General features: G+C 36.0%; 1 protein-coding gene and 1 long non-coding RNA gene across 3 annotated transcripts in view; one reads left to right on the plus strand and one right to left on the minus strand.

Moving 5' to 3' along the window:
* LOC105828424 overlaps positions 1–14,349 on the plus strand; it is a 282,603-nt gene extending 268,254 nt beyond the window's left edge. The window contains exon 6 of one of the 2 annotated variants that reach the window (XR_004965011.1): positions 1–14,349. This exon is cut by the window's left edge and continues 14,897 nt beyond it. This is a non-coding gene — a long non-coding RNA (uncharacterized LOC105828424). The other variant, XR_004965014.1, reaches the window with a different exon arrangement.
* LOC105835660 (discoidin domain-containing receptor 2) overlaps positions 1–17,103 on the minus strand; it is a 195,741-nt gene that overhangs the window by 114,392 nt on the left and 64,246 nt on the right. The gene's annotated exons all lie outside the window — the stretch shown is intronic.

The raw sequence follows: 17,103 nt of genomic DNA on the forward strand, positions 1-17,103 counted from the left end.
TATGGTTCATAAAGCGGAGGGGGAAAAGAGAGTTGGTATGGCAACGAGACGCGTAATTTCAAAACTGTTACCGGAGGCTGCAAGTTTAAAATGAATACGGAAATTCTCCGGCTCGCGGCGTAACAACATCAGGCACGGAATCAAGCACAGTGTGTGCGACCAGAATTTGAGCGTTCCTTTGGGATTTTCGTGCTGCATCGAACCACAACACGTAGCTACCGTAATAACGTTCGAATTTTTGAAGCGTACGTATAGAACTGTGCTGGCATAATATTGATCGCGTGCAATTTGTTCGTATTGTTTATTCTACTGTATTTTTTAAGCATGAAAAATCGCTCGTTGCTCATACATAATATGTTGCCACTTTTCTTCCCAATTTCCCGTTTTATCTCTATTCTTAGAATTATTTTTCTTTTTATTTAAAAATTCTGCGAAGATATCGTTCGAACATAAAGCTGTGAAAATACATTGCAACCATTTGCGCGCGCGATTGGGACTAAATTAAAAATGTCGCTTCCGCCTGCACAACCTTGTTTGACATTACAATCCGACAAAAATTCATGAGCTTTCGCATCACAACTGACTTTTATTTTTTTTGTTCATGGACCAATCGGACATTTGCAGTTCGCTACTGGTCTTTTGTGCATTGCGACCTGCCCTATTTTTCTTTTTTTTCTGTTGTGTCATTCGATGTATCTCGCAATTTACAATTGTATTCTCGCGTTACCCATTTTTTTTTTCTACACAGATTTGCATGATGCAAAATACGCGCGCTTTGATTTGACAAAATCGTAACCTATTCGTATCTTTTTGTAAACAAAATGTAATTTACATTTCTCGTTCTTTTAAATACTTTCACAGCATTATATCTATCTCGTTTATTATTATATTAGTATCGCAATGCTCTTGCATAATTTGCACAAATGGATTACATAACGATGCATAATCAGGTAATACGTGAAATTCTGAAAGAATAAGCAAAAAATATCTAACTGCTGTTAAATAATTTGTTACAAAAGAATTTGATTTGATATGTGAATAAGTTACAGTTAAACAACCAAATTATGGCTTTGTTAAATAGTTAAAAACATTGCGAATAATTCATAAACTCCCCCCTCATTGATTCTTTTATATTAGTATCGCGTGTAGCACAAACAAGAGAGATAGTTGTACTTGAGGAATGCTTTTTTATAACAGTAGTTCGGTTCTCATAGAGGATAACAATCAATCCTATTCACGAAAAGTGTAAACGCATTTGATATTTACGCATCTAATGGGATTTTCCGCCGCGTTGCGTGTACAGCCTTGCTGCTTTCGTTCCGTTTAATAGCCGGCGAGAGCTACCATAATCCATGATGATAAATAATTCCTATACCCAGCGAAAATCCTTTTCAGCTTATTCACCGCGTATTACTCGTATATACGCGGATTAGAGTATTTCTCTCTCTCTCTCTCTCTCTCTCTCTCTCTCTCTCTCTCTCTCTCTCTCTCTCTCTCTCTCACTCTGTCGCTCTGTCATTCTCTCTCTCTTTCCGCGAGCGTTATTGGTCGCTATTTTCCATGTTTTGCCGTCGTTTCATGCCCTAAACAGCTAAGAAACTCCTATCCGATTTATACGGCAGATTTTCCGTCAAAACCTGCGCTTCCAATCATTGAAGGTTAAATAGCCTTTCTAGCGAAAAATTTTCGTTTCGTAATACACAAATATATTCTTTTAAATAAATAATAGTGAAGAATGTAAATTAGTCGATAAAATCAATTTCGTTCAATGTCTGATCGCAAATTATTGATTAATAACTGATAAAGTATAATCATATTACAACTGCTAAGTACGTACGTTAAATCTATAAAATCTTTAAAATCGAGAATCCAGTTAGTCCAGGAATGTTCAGCCGCATTAACGATTCTATATATATTTCTGCAAAGGGTTACCTGTCGATAATCCGTTATTTCCGTCGACGCAGAGTATCTAATACGAACGTTTTGCATATTCTATCGCCATATGGATCCGTTAATTTTTTAACAGCACTTCCGGCGATTCTATTGTCGCGTCAAATTATTCAATATTTAACGGTACTTCGTTCATTTGAAAGTAGATTGACGCTCATGTGCATGTTCTCTCGACCATTTCATCGAATGGTATTTTAAAAATCTAGTGGATGGAGGTATTTCTATACGTACGTGTAAAACGAGAGCGAGAGACGGAAAGGGAGATGAAAGCAATGACAAGAGGCGAGGCGCGGAAAGGTTCATTAATCTTTCCTCGGTTCCTTTTCAATTTTCCTTCTCTTCTCTTTGCGTATGAATGTACCTGTGGCATCCGACAATATATACACGATATGCTTGCTCCTTGTACCCAGGAAAATATTCCTCCCCCAGAAGGCAATTCTTGCAATTTATTAACGTCTACATCTCGGCATTTAACGTAACAACTCGGACTTTCTACGATACGGACGGAGACTCGGAGATGAATTTGTCGTGGTGCATCTTGAATCCGCCAAGACTGCTTTTACTGCGTAAAGGATGAATGTTATATGACGTCATAAATTTATGAACGTTTTGCATTTTGCATGATATCTCTCTCCGCTAGTTCAACGGTAAAATAAATTCTTCTTAATAGTATTTTGAAATATTTGTGTTAAAATATCAGCGCTTATAATATGTGTGTGTAAAATCACAGAAGTGTTAATCTCTTATAAATGTGTGCAACACACACATACACACACAGATCAATGTATTTATATTGTAAAATATAAAATAAATATTTTTTGTTTCATCGGATAGAATCTTATAATGGGAGAAGACTTAAAAATAATTTTCGTGAATATAAATATATTTTCGCTTTTATGTTTAAAAATTGCTAATTACTATTTGATTTTAACCTTTCGCATACACACTGGGTGATTATCATTCATAAATAAAAATTCAGCGCTCTGTACCTTTTAAGTACCGTAATAAATGGAAAAAACTCAACTGCAAAAACTAGAAAAACTAATTTTTTTTTAACCGCGAAATATAATAATTTTTTTAAATCCAAAGTTAATCCATAAATTTTTTCAAAATTTTAGCATAAATATTTTAAAAGATATAGCTGTTTGAAAATTGTCATGGATAACCATCTACAGTGCGAAGGTTGAAAAAATAAGTCTGTATGCAAAGGGTTAAAATACAAAATGTTTTTGTGACAAAAACTGATAAAAAATGTACTATTACATTATTAAATTAATAATAAATTTAATATTATTAATAACAATAAGCGTTTTAAGGAAAATTAAATTGTAATTATTATACTTAAGACGATTCAAGAACGTAGAAAAGATGGACTGTATAACATTTACAAATGTATAGCCTCATACATTTTCATGCTACATATTTTAAATTCTGTAATAGTAATTAACACATTACTTCTAAAGAAAAAAATGAAAATCACAGAAAACCCAAGAATAAGAAATAAAAACTTGAACGTTTTTATCTGCACGTATGAAAATGACTTTTAAATTTGGTTTTATCTAGCGCCGGTCTATTTCATTGAATCGAAAGTAATAAGGTTGCGGAACAATCTTAGCTGGAGGGTGAAGAAATCTCGCGGAATGCAGAATCGGAGATGGGGAGGTGGATAGCGGAAGCCGGAGGGAACGGAGTCCCGGTGCTCCTCCACTTTTAATGAGCGGTGAATCTGCCTGTCCTATAATTGAAGCGATGTTGCGAGCGCAAATTGCAGAAACCTGCGACTGGTGCGGCAGAGAGAAACTACGGGAGCTAGAAACGCAGCCAGCTAAAAACTTTTCGAGTGGCTAGGTACTCGGAACTTGCTGAAAAGTTCAAGCATCCTTCGCTTCTCATTTTTATTTATACACTCTTATGTGCCTAACATCGTATTTTTTTTTAATCGCTTCTAATTGATCGTGAAATATTGGATCGCGCAAATATTTATCACTTAAAATAACCGAAGAGACACATGTACGTAATGTGAAATTCAACTATAATTTAAAACAGTGAAGTTAGGAGAAATTATATTTTTTAATATTCAATCGGAGAGACCTAAACATTATTTTAAAATTCTCTTACAAAGAATATAATACAGAAAAAAAACAACAAAGAAAAAATAAATAAATAGAAGGATAAAAAATTATATTTGTGCAAAAGAATAAGAATTTATGTTCATTCCTAGTTAATAAATGCGAAATGTGCGAAATAATAATATCGTAAAAAGTAATTTTTTAATAGACTTGAATGCTTCATAGTTGTGGAAAGGTAAGGTTAAATTGTGCATTACTTAAGCCAACGTTATGACGTAAATTTGCATGTTCTCAGAAAATTTATTACTTTATGATCCCACCTTAAATTTTAAGAGCACAACGTGAGTATAATTTTAATTAAACAGCTTTCCATTCTTTGAGGACCGTCAAAGAAAAGAATTTCAGATATATTTTTTAAATATGTCTAGATTAAAAATATTAAATACATTTCATGCAACATAATGCACAAATCGTTGCATATTATTATATTTTTCTTCGTTCAACACAATCTATAGAAATAGTATATTGATTAAATTTTTTTCTGCTGAGAATTACGGTGGCAACAAAAATTAAACGATCGTCTTGAGTAATGGATTCAGCACGTGGAACTCATCAAAGATTACGGCGAGTCATTCGAACCAGCAGATCGTTGCTGAAATGCTGCAATAAAAGGAATTTATTGCATCGTGAGCCAATGTCACTTATATTCTCGTGAGAGACTTTCACGTCTGCTCTATACAGTTTGTTAGTGTCAAATACAAAAATGACGATTCTATCGAAAGATAAAAGAAATCGAATTTATCGCCATATATATCATGTCAATACATATCGCAAATATTACCAACAATAGCAGTGATAATAATAGTTGTCACTTTTTTGTTCCAACGATAAAATTTAGAACGAATCCCGTCTATAAAATAAAAGGATTTTGCACGCACTGCAAATGAATGGTACGAATGATAAGAAAGAACGTAAAAAATCCAATATCAGATTCATATATGCGCAGTGTGCAACTTGTGACATGTAATATTCTGCGAAATGCAAGTAAATATTAATAATATAGTTTTTATCACGTGTTGTGTCCCGCGTACCTATGTTACCTAAAATGAACCTTGCCGTAAAAAATAAAAACGCACAACTGATATGCACACGTCATTTGCAGAGACAATATTGTCAAATAGATAAAGCGGATCGGCGAATAATAAACTATATAGATTCGCTAAAGGTGAAAAAGTGGTGTGACTGGGTTGACGGTACGACAGCGAGGCGCAACGTACAACTGATTAAATTGGCGGTGAGGCTCGTGGCAACATGTGCACCGTAACTCGTGCGGAAAAACGTTCTGGTAACTCGAGCTATCCGTCACAATCAATCAGGACGGGAGGAATGTCGGTTAAAAAAAATGAGCACTCCAATATCTTTGCAAGCTTTAACTGTGGCGTCCGAGCTAATATTGGGACGTGATAGTGCTCGTAAAATTTTCTTAGCGAGCGTCCTAATCATGAAAAGCTCATCTAGCCTCTCCTTACACAGAAATTTACTAATCCTTTTTCTTGTCGGTTTTTCGCCGCAAGGGAAGAAAAACAAAACTAATAGAAATGATTCTTGAGAATTAAGAGAAAGTTGTGAATTCAAGTTCTTCAAGCTCTTCTTTTGTTATTGCGTAATCGTACTCGCAGAAATTTCCTGCCAGATTTAATCGACTTACTTTTTTTTTTTAATTGACTTTAATTGACTTACATCACGTTAAAATGGTGTATGTATCGTCTACAAATAGTAGAAATGTTAATAGAGAATTATTCCGTATTCATTAGAAGAGTTGGGAGTTTCTTGAAATTTCGTGAAATCTTTGTGGACTTATCGTAACCACAAAGTTGTACGTGTGTCGTGACGGCTACGACGTGACGTACGATATCGCGCTAGAAATATCGATCGAGCAATTATTCTGATATGAGTTACGGCGGACAACGATCGTGAATTAGATTAAGCCGGTGACACATGGTGATATGAGTTACAGGATCATGTCCGACGTAGACCAAAGCGCCGTGAAGATAATATGGGAAATGTGGAGTGCGGCGCACTATCTCATCCTTTCTCTCTCTTTCATCTCGGACACTCCTCTCGCTTCGGCTTACCCTACTAGTTCCCTACGAGCAGTTCGGTGTAAACGGCTATCCGGAACGGGTCAGCAAGATTAGCCGAATCACATGGAAGCACGAAATGGTCGGTTGGCAGTGTAATAAATTCCATTCTGTTATGAATTCTGGTTTCTAGTTCATCATAAACGAATACGCTGTCGGGAAATGTCGAGCAAGTTTCGATAAAGATGTCTCGATATTGGTTATCAAACGGAATAATAGAGATCACTTGTCATATATATGTACAGATCTAATATCAACATATTACTGGATATTGACGTAACAGTACAATGCCAGAGAATAGACCGCTGTCATCAAACGACATAATATGTCTCGCGAAAGCTCAACATCGCCAAATATTGGACATGTTAATATCATCCGTTCATCATATACCGTTCACACGCGCGCAATATAGAAAATATATTAAAACTCATTACAAAAGAATATTTGTATAATTGTTTTACTCTTACTTTTGACTTTAATTTTTAATTTTAAAATTACGATCTTTCTACAATATAATGTTTCTTCAATCATATCATTTGCATGCTTGTTTTATTTATAGAGTATTTATACTCTTGTAGATATTATGACCATTCCGTTATTAGATAAAGGATTATAGTAATAATTTATAAAATTACTTGTTTAATAGCATTCTGTTATTTGTAAATCATTTTTATTAGTTTACAGGCAATTATTATTAAATGTTGATTATTTTATAATTATATAATTATATAATTAACATTTTACTTATTTTACATTATAGTGGCATATCTCGAAATCTTTTAGAAAACTTAGAAAATTGGACAACAGATAACTAGTTTGTAAAAAATAAAAAATAGAGAAAACTGTTGCTAAATATATAATTCTCAAAAAATAAATTAGCTATTCAAGTTAATTGTACATGACAAATGTTTGTTAGTGCTAAGTCAGCACAGCTTTTTGACTTTTAATTTTAGTTCTTTTAAAATAGCGCAACAACAACGTCTAGACAAAATATATTAAAAATGCTGCAAAAACACTGTATATCCATAAGTTCATGCTAGCAAATTTATTGCTGGAACACTAAAGTGTAAACTAATGAAGATGACTATTAAATAATGATATTAAAATTGTGCTTATAGATTTACGTATCTCTAGTGTCCGGAATCAAATTAATCATTATTACGAACACTGTGGAATGATCATATCATTCACCAGAAAATAAAAGAAAATGTCATCACCGTTACAAAGTATCATGTATACATGTGTGCATATTTAATCTATTGTAAATATTGAATTTTATATATTTTTGGATTTCTCTCGTATTATTTAAAATAAATAAAATAAAAAAAGCATAGTATAAAGTTCAATCTGTTTTCTTTTCGTCTCTTTCGTCCATTCTATTATCCTTCTATATAACAGTTTAAGGTCATAGTATCTTCGTTGGTTTAGTAAGATTATCCGGATCACAATGAAAGCACGAAGTTGTTTTCGATACTAAAGGAACCACGATTTGTTTTTCATTCTCCATAACAAACCTGGTAAGCAATTCAAAGCATCAAGTATCGATTGAAATTTACTGAAATAATTAATCATAAACACATTTTTATATTTTAATTAACTGACAGCGTATACAAGTACATGCAGAAGATATTTCAAAAATAATATTATTAGTTTTCTTGTTTATCATTATTAAGAAATAAAGTCAATGAATAAATGAGTCAGACAGCGGAAAAATGTGTTAATGTCAGAAAACATATATCTTGTTATAAATATCGTGTGAACTCGTGAAATCCTACCATTTATATCTTTGACTGCGTAGATATATGATGCACATCGACTTTCAACTTTATTCTTTTGTCTGGTCGAGTATAATCTTTTCTCCTTAGATTGCGACGCTATGCTTTATTTTGATTCACTCGCTAATATTTTTTTATTTTAATATAATCGGGTGATAACTATTAATTGAATTTGATTGATGTAAAAGTTGAATGATGATTTATTGTATACCTGCCATTTATATTCGTAACATGGAAACAGATTGTTCTCGTTGCAATTATTTCTCTAACAAGTTTTAACACGTTGATCGCCCATAAATCGAGCACAAATTGAGTTTGGGGCAGAATCCAAATTCGCGGAAAACTATTAAAAACTTTTGTTACTATTAAAAACCGTTACGAATTACTTGCAAAGTGTCACGTTAATTAGATGAAGATAACTGTCACTTATGTCTCGGTAACATGATTTAACGTGTTATTACAATACGATAGCTTTAAATCTGCGATGGAAGCTATTTTAATATATACGGTAAAAATATCGATGTATCATCAAATTATTAACATCATATAAAACCCTCTTGCAAATCATTCGTTATGTTATGACATAGAAAATTGTAGATGTGATACGTTTCAATAAAAAAAGAACGCGTGATGCACGGAACGTATATAATACATTTTCTATACGTACAATCTCTCATTGGTTTGCATTGATTACAGGAAAAATGCATAAAACGCGTAATAACGTAATTGAATACCACGGTTGAATAATTACAGTGAAAACTTACATAGATATATTTACGGTGGTATTAACCCGGAAATGGTAAGCGCTTCTCATCGAATATCGATCGCGTGCAATCCAGGTGAAACGTCGGCGCTCCTTTCCTCGCTTCTCGCGTCATAAATTAGCAGCGAATTCGCTTCAAGTAAACCGAAGGAGGAACCATGAGGACTTCGACGATTAGACTCGTCGGTCGAAAGTTGCCCAAGTTTTCTTTCCTCCGGCCCACTTCGGCACCTTCTTCCAACGTTATAACCAACCATCTACCGCACGCTTCTCGTGAGCTCCCGAAACTTACTTCTATCGAGAGCATCGAAGAGCGGACGAGCGAGCGAGCGTGTCAGCGGAGGAAAGCGTGGAGATGCATCCGCATAGAAGAAAGAAGGAAGGAAGCCACGGTAACTTCTCTCGCGCGCGCCTCCCTCGCGCTTCTCCTTTTTCTTCCGTTTCTTCCCTCGAAAACTGCGCCGGCAACGAAAAGCTGATCGTACTCGCCGCGGAATCGAAAAGATGAAAAGCTAACTTCGAGGCGCCATCTGATAATATACCTAGAGCAACGGGGGGGGATCGAGGCCGTAATTGGTCTGACTTCCTATCGATGCTGAGTCGATGGAGCCCACGCGACGGAGCCGACGAAGAAACTTGGCTCTATCGATTGCTCCATACCGGTGCGGCGCGGCGCAGCGCGGTGGCTGGCAGGGCCGATCCGCGGGTCAGCGATTCGAGTGCGTTTCCCTTTCCCGCCTCAACTTCGGGTATTCCCCCCGACTTTACCATCCGCTGTTTCTATTCTCACCTCCAAAATTTGATCCCTCGATGCACCGCTCTCTTCCTCTCCGTCGCCCATGCTCGAGGACTCGAGAACGTGTTCGCATAATTCATAGGATTTTGGCGTTAAAGCGAGAATGGAACTTTCCCGGCTAGGTCCCGAGTAGCGAGAATTCAGCTAAGTGATACGCCGGTGCATTCCCGTCATAGATTCTCCTCGTTGACAGCGACAGCACCAACGAACTGGGTCGACTTTGGAGCACCCGAGGTCTCTGTCCCTTGCTGTTCTCTCGGTTGTTTGTACATTGTTGGATGCTTTGTAGCGAATTCCGTAGATAACATCACTCGCAACAGCACGGAATCGCTCCAAAATCAAGCAAATCAAGTAGTTATTTCCTTGTTTAATGATTGTTTAGGAACCTCACTCGGATTTGCTCTCAAAGTTCGCGGACAGTTGTTCGCAAAGTTAATAGATATGCTAGCTTAGCTTAAAATCGGTAATGGTTGTAAAAATTTTTGCTGCCAATCTCAAGGTGTATATTGCAAGTAGAGTCCAATTTCCCATCTTTTTTAGTTGTTATTCTTAATAATAGTATCTAAACTGATTCCCATGCAGAATGTAATCTGTGATGTATCTAATATTTAAAAGCTAGATTCTTCTCTATAGCTAATCGTATACGATTAAAAAAACAGCAAGCTTGCAATATAAGTGTTTGATTATTGTACATATTGTAACTATACATTGTACGCCCCGAATAAACGTATTTTGTATTATTTTACAGCAAATATTGCAGACTGGGGCGGCAAATAATACAGAGGTTGGAGTGAAGGCAAGACAATTGAGTAATTATTTATTGGCTCTTGGTATTCAGCATCGCGAAGTCTACAATTAGCGGAGATAGGAGATTACCTAAGCGTGCTTACCGTCGGACTTTCGACCAAAGACCTTCATTAAGAACAATACCGCCAATGAGCTTAGTCGAATTCAACACTCCAGACTATTGTCTTATCAACGACTGAATATATGCGGTTTAATGCTTTGTAGTCAATTCCATGTATAAGTACAATGCATTACAGGGACCGCTACAAGTGGAATAATCGAGTATGGACTTATCCCTTTAAAATAGCATACACGGGAAAAACAATTCTGAAAAATCTAATATAAAAATTTATTTATAGCTATATATATTCTACATTTTCAATAAAAACAATTTTCATTGAAGCTATTATTATCTAATTGCAGAAGAATTGAGAAAGTCTAATATACATACGATCTTCTTGGAAACCAGATTAAATTACCTTAAGACATATCTTACATTCAATTCTTATTTAAGAATCATACGGAATCGCTACTGAGAAACATTATAATAATATATTCAAATTTTCAACTTAATTACGATTCTTAAAAAATTCATTATTTCTGGATATAGCAATAGAACTTTCTATCTATAAGTATCAGTTTAAATGTCAGTTCAAATATGAATTTTTTTAATCGTTATTTAAAAATGATTGAATTATATAATTGTTTTACAAGTACAAAATTTATTGGTTAAACTCTTAAGTTATCTGTTAAGTGATTTTGAGATATATGTACTGCTATGATGTAAAATAAGTTAATAATTATAATAAAAATGTAAGCATAATTATAAAGTAAGTAATATTTTATCAGAATTGCGTAAACTCGTAAAAATATGTGCAAATAGTAAAATTACACACAGAATAATAAATTAATAGTATACTGGGAAAAATGTTATAGGAAAAATACCGTGCTTGATTATAAACCGAATGCAAACGCTTTTCTAGTGTAAATTTATAAGGAAATAAAAAAATTACCATTTTTTATGCACAATTTCAAATTAATGAATCAATTTAAAACAAAAAGGATAAAATTTCAAATTTAGTACAGTAGTATATTTACGAAAAACATTACACCCCACATTTCTACACATCACGATAATTTTTGACGAATTTTTTATATGAGAATTAACTAATCTCTTTCTCCGTTTACAAAACGCGTAGGTTAACAGAATTGCAATAATGCTTTTCACATTCATTTACAATTTACAGATTACTATTCTAATTTATATTTAGTGCGTTCGTTAAACAGCTTATCTCCATTTGATATAAAGTTATATATTATTATATAATTATGTATTCTCTCTACTATCCTAAATCTCTTCCGTTGACAACAACACTGCGAACGAACTGGGTCAACCGAGCTTTCAACTCACCCCGCCCCTCTTGTCCGTATCTCACGGATTGTTCCACATTGCCGCTTCGTAGGAGATTCTGAGCACGACGGTCGATATCATGGAGAAATAGCGGGACGTGCATATACAGAGAAAAAAAGAGATGTAAAAGAGCTCATTTATCTGATTTTTAAATCCTTGCGCGTCTGTTACATTCGATGCAGATACGTTTGATTGAAACTAGCGATGCAGATTTAATGCGGATTTAATGCGCATACGAATACAAGTTCTACAATTTACGGATTTCACGTCATTGTTCGGCTTATTTATTATCCTCCTCTTTTACTTTACTTCCGCGTCTGATAATCGATGCGATAAAAATATGGTTCGACATTATATGCGCGGGGACAGCTATTGCACGTCCACGAAGAATTACATCGTATTTTAAATTGATGAATACCTCGTCCATCTCATATCGGTACAAATTTAATTAAAGTTCAATTAATACCCGTTAAATCCGTATTAATTCGGAAAATCAATCAGATTTAATTATCGCGAATACTATTGTACAGTTCAACCCGCCAAAGCGAAATATTAAACGTGTCAGCAAAACGTATCGACGTGAATCATTACTCGTTATTACATTTTCTTCGCGGATTTTACCGGGCGGCAAAAATTCTCTGAAGAAAATAACGCGTGTTTACCTCAGCGTATAATACGTATGGAAGTCGATGTATTATTTTATATCTCAAAGTGATAAGGTATAAAAAAATTACGTACAATTTCCAACGTACTAAACTATGCATTGTGGCTCAACGCGGAATAATCTCGGCTGTATTCCATTTTGAGCTTCAAAATGAATCGGGATTAACTGTAGAAATTGTGTGTTTCCACATCACAATAGAATTTAGTAAACATGTTTGTCTTCGCGGGACATTGTCGAGAACAGTGAACAAGTTTGCGTGCCGATCGGCCGATCGGCCGGTACTGCCAGTGTTATACTCATGAAACGTGCATGGTACGTGGCAGGACGGCGGCCTATGATACGAGCTCGTAAAATCGTCGAGAGATTCGGACGATAACCAGTGTTTTCCAATTTCCGCCACGTCAAACGGCTAGCCAGATATAGATGCATATGTCGATGATATTCGCCAATAACTCGAAATCTCCGGTTCATAAAGAGGCTACTCTACTATGTCGACAATAGACAACGAATACATTTCGTAAAATCCTTTACTGATTTTTGTCTTGTCTTTTTGTTTGCACTGATTTTACGTACGTGATTTAAAAAAAAAAAGGGAACGAAAACAATGGTAATGAACATCGCAATATAAATGCACACAAAGCATCGAGCGTTATGCAAGAGTTTTACTTGAAAACTATTCTACTTCAAAACTAGTTAACCAAGATTGTTATTATAACGCAAATATATCGCGCGGAACTTTAGTCTATTACATTATAACGTTAAATTACCATACAAGTTTGCGTGTAATAGAACCGATCGAATAGAAAAATGTTAGTAGAGGCAAATTTTTTCCTTACGCAATAGCATTATCAAACTAAACTCGCAAAATAATATTCTCATACTTCCAAGTCTTATTTTGTTCGAAAAGAAATAAGCAATTGTGGTATAGTTGACAGTGCGATTGTTCACAAAGCTGGTAGAATTATGATATCGTGTTGTTATCATGCCGCCGTCAAGATACAATCCGAAAATTAATAATAATCATACCGAAGACAACGTAATTGCGGCACTTATCACGATGACTGTACATTTTGGACTTTGAGTATTCGATGTGTAAACGATGTGTACACCTCTAGAGAAAATAGAAACGTCTAGCTGGAGAGAAAGGAGAGAAAGAGACGTCGGAAAGTTGGCTACTTTCCTAGCGCATGCCTCGCTTGTGCCTCGCTTATATCACGATATACGGTAGGGGGATATACGGTATACGAACATTATGCAACTTACTTCGTGAAGGGTGCACACGCGCGTACTGTGCGAAATCAGAACGGGTTATTTTCCGGTGACAGGTGATACGGGACCTATTCCCGTTGTATGCAACCAGTGCCAGCGATGTGCCACTGCGATGCACCGGTATACAAAGACTCACGAGTATGTAGGCACACGACGAAGGCATGTAAGTAACATCGGACAACTGAGCGGAACGACACGAGGGGGTACGGTATTGGACGGAAAGCTGAACTTTGTGTACCATGGCCGAGGGAAATATCCCCGTGAGGGCGTCATTGAACCACTCTGTGTCACGCTGTGAACGCAAACGCTCGTTTCAACGACAGGTGACAGGGTTACATCTGCCGAATGCACCGAATCACAGAGAATGAGTTTAGGTAAAGAAACCTATAATAATATCTGCGATATCTGTTATTAAAATTAGTTTAATGAACCTGGAATATACAATTAATTTAATGAATTAAATGAATATAATAATAATTAGAATTATCTTGGAAATATCGAAAATTATTTCCCCATAAATCTTTGTCCTTCGTATTATAATTAAAATGGTCAATTATTATATAAAACGATCAGTCGCATAGAAATAAGTATTTTTTAAAAATATGTGAACCTATTATTTCTCTTTAAACTTACTTCTAAAATTATACCCACATATTAAAAAACATTCTGTGTATTTTAAGGTATTATTAACACAATTGTAAAATATCTTCATCTTGTAAACATCTTCATCTATAAAAAAGTTTCTATAAAGTCGGAAAAAAAACGTCAAGCACTTCGATTCTTCAAACTATGTGTGAGGGCAATTGCTTGAATCACGTATCCGAAAGAAAGAAGAAAACTTAAAAGAAAGGAACTACTTAACCCGGTAGCTCTGAAGAATGACAAAGGAAATGACTTCTTCTTAAGAATAAACGCTTTTTTCTTAAAAATAACGTTCCATTCCTACCTATTTCGATATTCTACAAATTATGACGGATTAAAACGAATTGGCAATAAGGACAGATTAAGGATAAATTAAATCGATACTTTCGTTAAAAACAGCAATATTGTTATAAAGGGGAAAGACAAATAATTTAATTTGCATGAGAAAAAACTGATAATAGAATAAACATAAAATTTTACTAAGATTGGTACATAAAAAACACGGTTTTGTCAAAGTAACTATAAATTTAGTTATAAATATAAATCTAAATATAATTTTGTTTGCACCATCAAAATGATTACGAAGGACATTCAAGCATAAAGAGCAATGCTGCAAAAAACTCAATTTCGTGCAATCGGTTTAAGCTTCATACATAATATTTTTTATTTCAGATTATTTTATTCATAAGTTTATTATTTTATAAGTTATTGATTTAACATTATTTTTAAATCTACATCCAGTGAAATTTTTAGACCAACAAAATCGTTCTTTCCATATAAAAACGTAACACAGAACGTCTAGGAATAATCAGTTTAATAGCTTACATGTAAATTATTCTTCTGTTTTCCTTAGAAAGTTACATTTAAATTGATTGTACATCCTACGTCGCGGAAGACATCTATTTTTTAACAGCTACAACAAGATATTCCAAGAATCACGTAAACATAGCTAAAGGAAGATTATTCATTCTTATATTTAAGTATTGAAACGGTTTATACGATGAACAAGTTTCGCCAAACGAGAATGAGAGGAGAAAGTGTATAGTTACCAACGTAGCTTGTTTCAGGCAATAAATCATGTGCGGTATGTATCGCCACCTACGTATCGTCCAATACACGCGCGTCCAACGCACGCCACGCTAAGTACCACCCAGACGTTATGTAGCACTAAAATATTAGCACGACGGAGCCGCTGTACGACGATTAAATTACGACGCCGCAAGACTGCACGCCTTCCGGTAACGTAGGATATTTAATTTTCACGGTTGGTTTCGATGGTGAAACAAGGGGATTAAGTAATCTCATTTCCCAGATTCTAAAGAGACAGGCAAGCCGGTTGTGCCTTGTGGACGAAAGTAGATGGGTAGGTATACGTAGGTAGGTAGGTAGGTAGGTACAACCAGGCGACGAAAGATAAAGCGACTTTTGTGCGCAACTTCAAGTTCGGATGAAGGGGTGAGAGGACGGGGGAAAGGGAAATGAAACTTTTCAGTCTTATACCGCGTGGAAAAGGCCGCGGAAAGTGTCGAACGGTCTCGAATCGCCGGCAAATCATTCCGAGATTAACCAAAGAGACTCGCGTTTTCGATTCCAATCTTCTCGTGCCCGCCTTATCCGTTCGGTGCTTTCGGGAGGGAGGATCGATTTGTACGATAATGAAGTTCTAATCTCTGACACGGCGGACTACGGCGTGGAAGACGTCCGGCGCAATATCGGCAACGCGTCGCAAGGAGCGATCCACACGTAAGGACGCCTGTGGAAATTGAATTATAAATTATATTCAAAGGCGTCACTTAAAGCCTCGGCGGGGTAAATGCGCGGCGAATAATGTTTCGTCCGTTGGGATTTAATTACGTTGGCGTTTCGAAGTAATTTAACGAAGGGTATTGCCAACTTCGTCCGTAAGGGAAAGAGAGAGAGCGAGTGAGTAAGTGAGTGAATGAAAGAGGAGAGAGAGCGAGAGCGAGAGCGAGAGAGAGAGAGAGAGAGAGAGAGAGAGAGAGAGAAAGAGAGAGAGAGAGAGAGAGAGAGAGAGAGAGAGAGAGAGAGAGAGAGAGAGAGAGAGAGAGAGAGAGAGAGAGAGAGAGAGAGGAGTGGGAGTACAAAATTACACCGTACATCTCCGCGCTTAATGCAAGTATTTTATGGCGGAAATATCAAATAGAAGCTGCATCTATACAGAAATGTAGCGATTGCCTATTTCATACCGCTCTACAGTGCTTCACATTGATATTTAATAAGTGCAATCAATAACAGATTTCCCGAGGACAGCGTTATACCATTATAATCCTCCATTCTTTAATCTTTTAGAAACAATTTTGCAAATTGCATTATAAATTGCCTTCGAAAAACGTATACGAAAATAGACATTAAATAAACCATGTCAAAATGGAATTGTTACGTAATGTATTGCGCCATTATTTCATGTGACTTCTAGGCGCCACTCGTAAATTATTGTCCACGATCCCGTTCGAATAACCCTGTTCGGTCCGCCCTAACAGCGCAATAATGAACTCCGTCCTTCTCGGCTCTCGATTATTAATGCACATTCCCTTCTCGCTGTTTTCGTTATAGCCGCAGTTTGTAGTAGTTTGTTAATGTCAGCCCTAAACGCGGCAGGCGCGGCGGTTCTATTATATCGCGCAAAGTACGACGCCTGTTACGCGCCTCGAACCGCGCCATTAGCTCGACCGTCTTCCGCGAGTGGCGGAAGAAAATCGCGGCGGAACTACTTGAATTTAGTGGAAGACGTCGGCGCTCGAATATTTCATCGTCCAGAGAATTGGAAATCAGAAAAAAGCTCTCGCCGTCGCCGCGCGCGATTCTTCCCAGATATA

Source organism: Monomorium pharaonis, chromosome 11 (genome assembly GCF_013373865.1).
Source record: "Monomorium pharaonis isolate MP-MQ-018 chromosome 11, ASM1337386v2, whole genome shotgun sequence".
In the NCBI taxonomy this organism is placed as follows: Eukaryota; Metazoa; Arthropoda; class Insecta; order Hymenoptera; family Formicidae; genus Monomorium; species Monomorium pharaonis.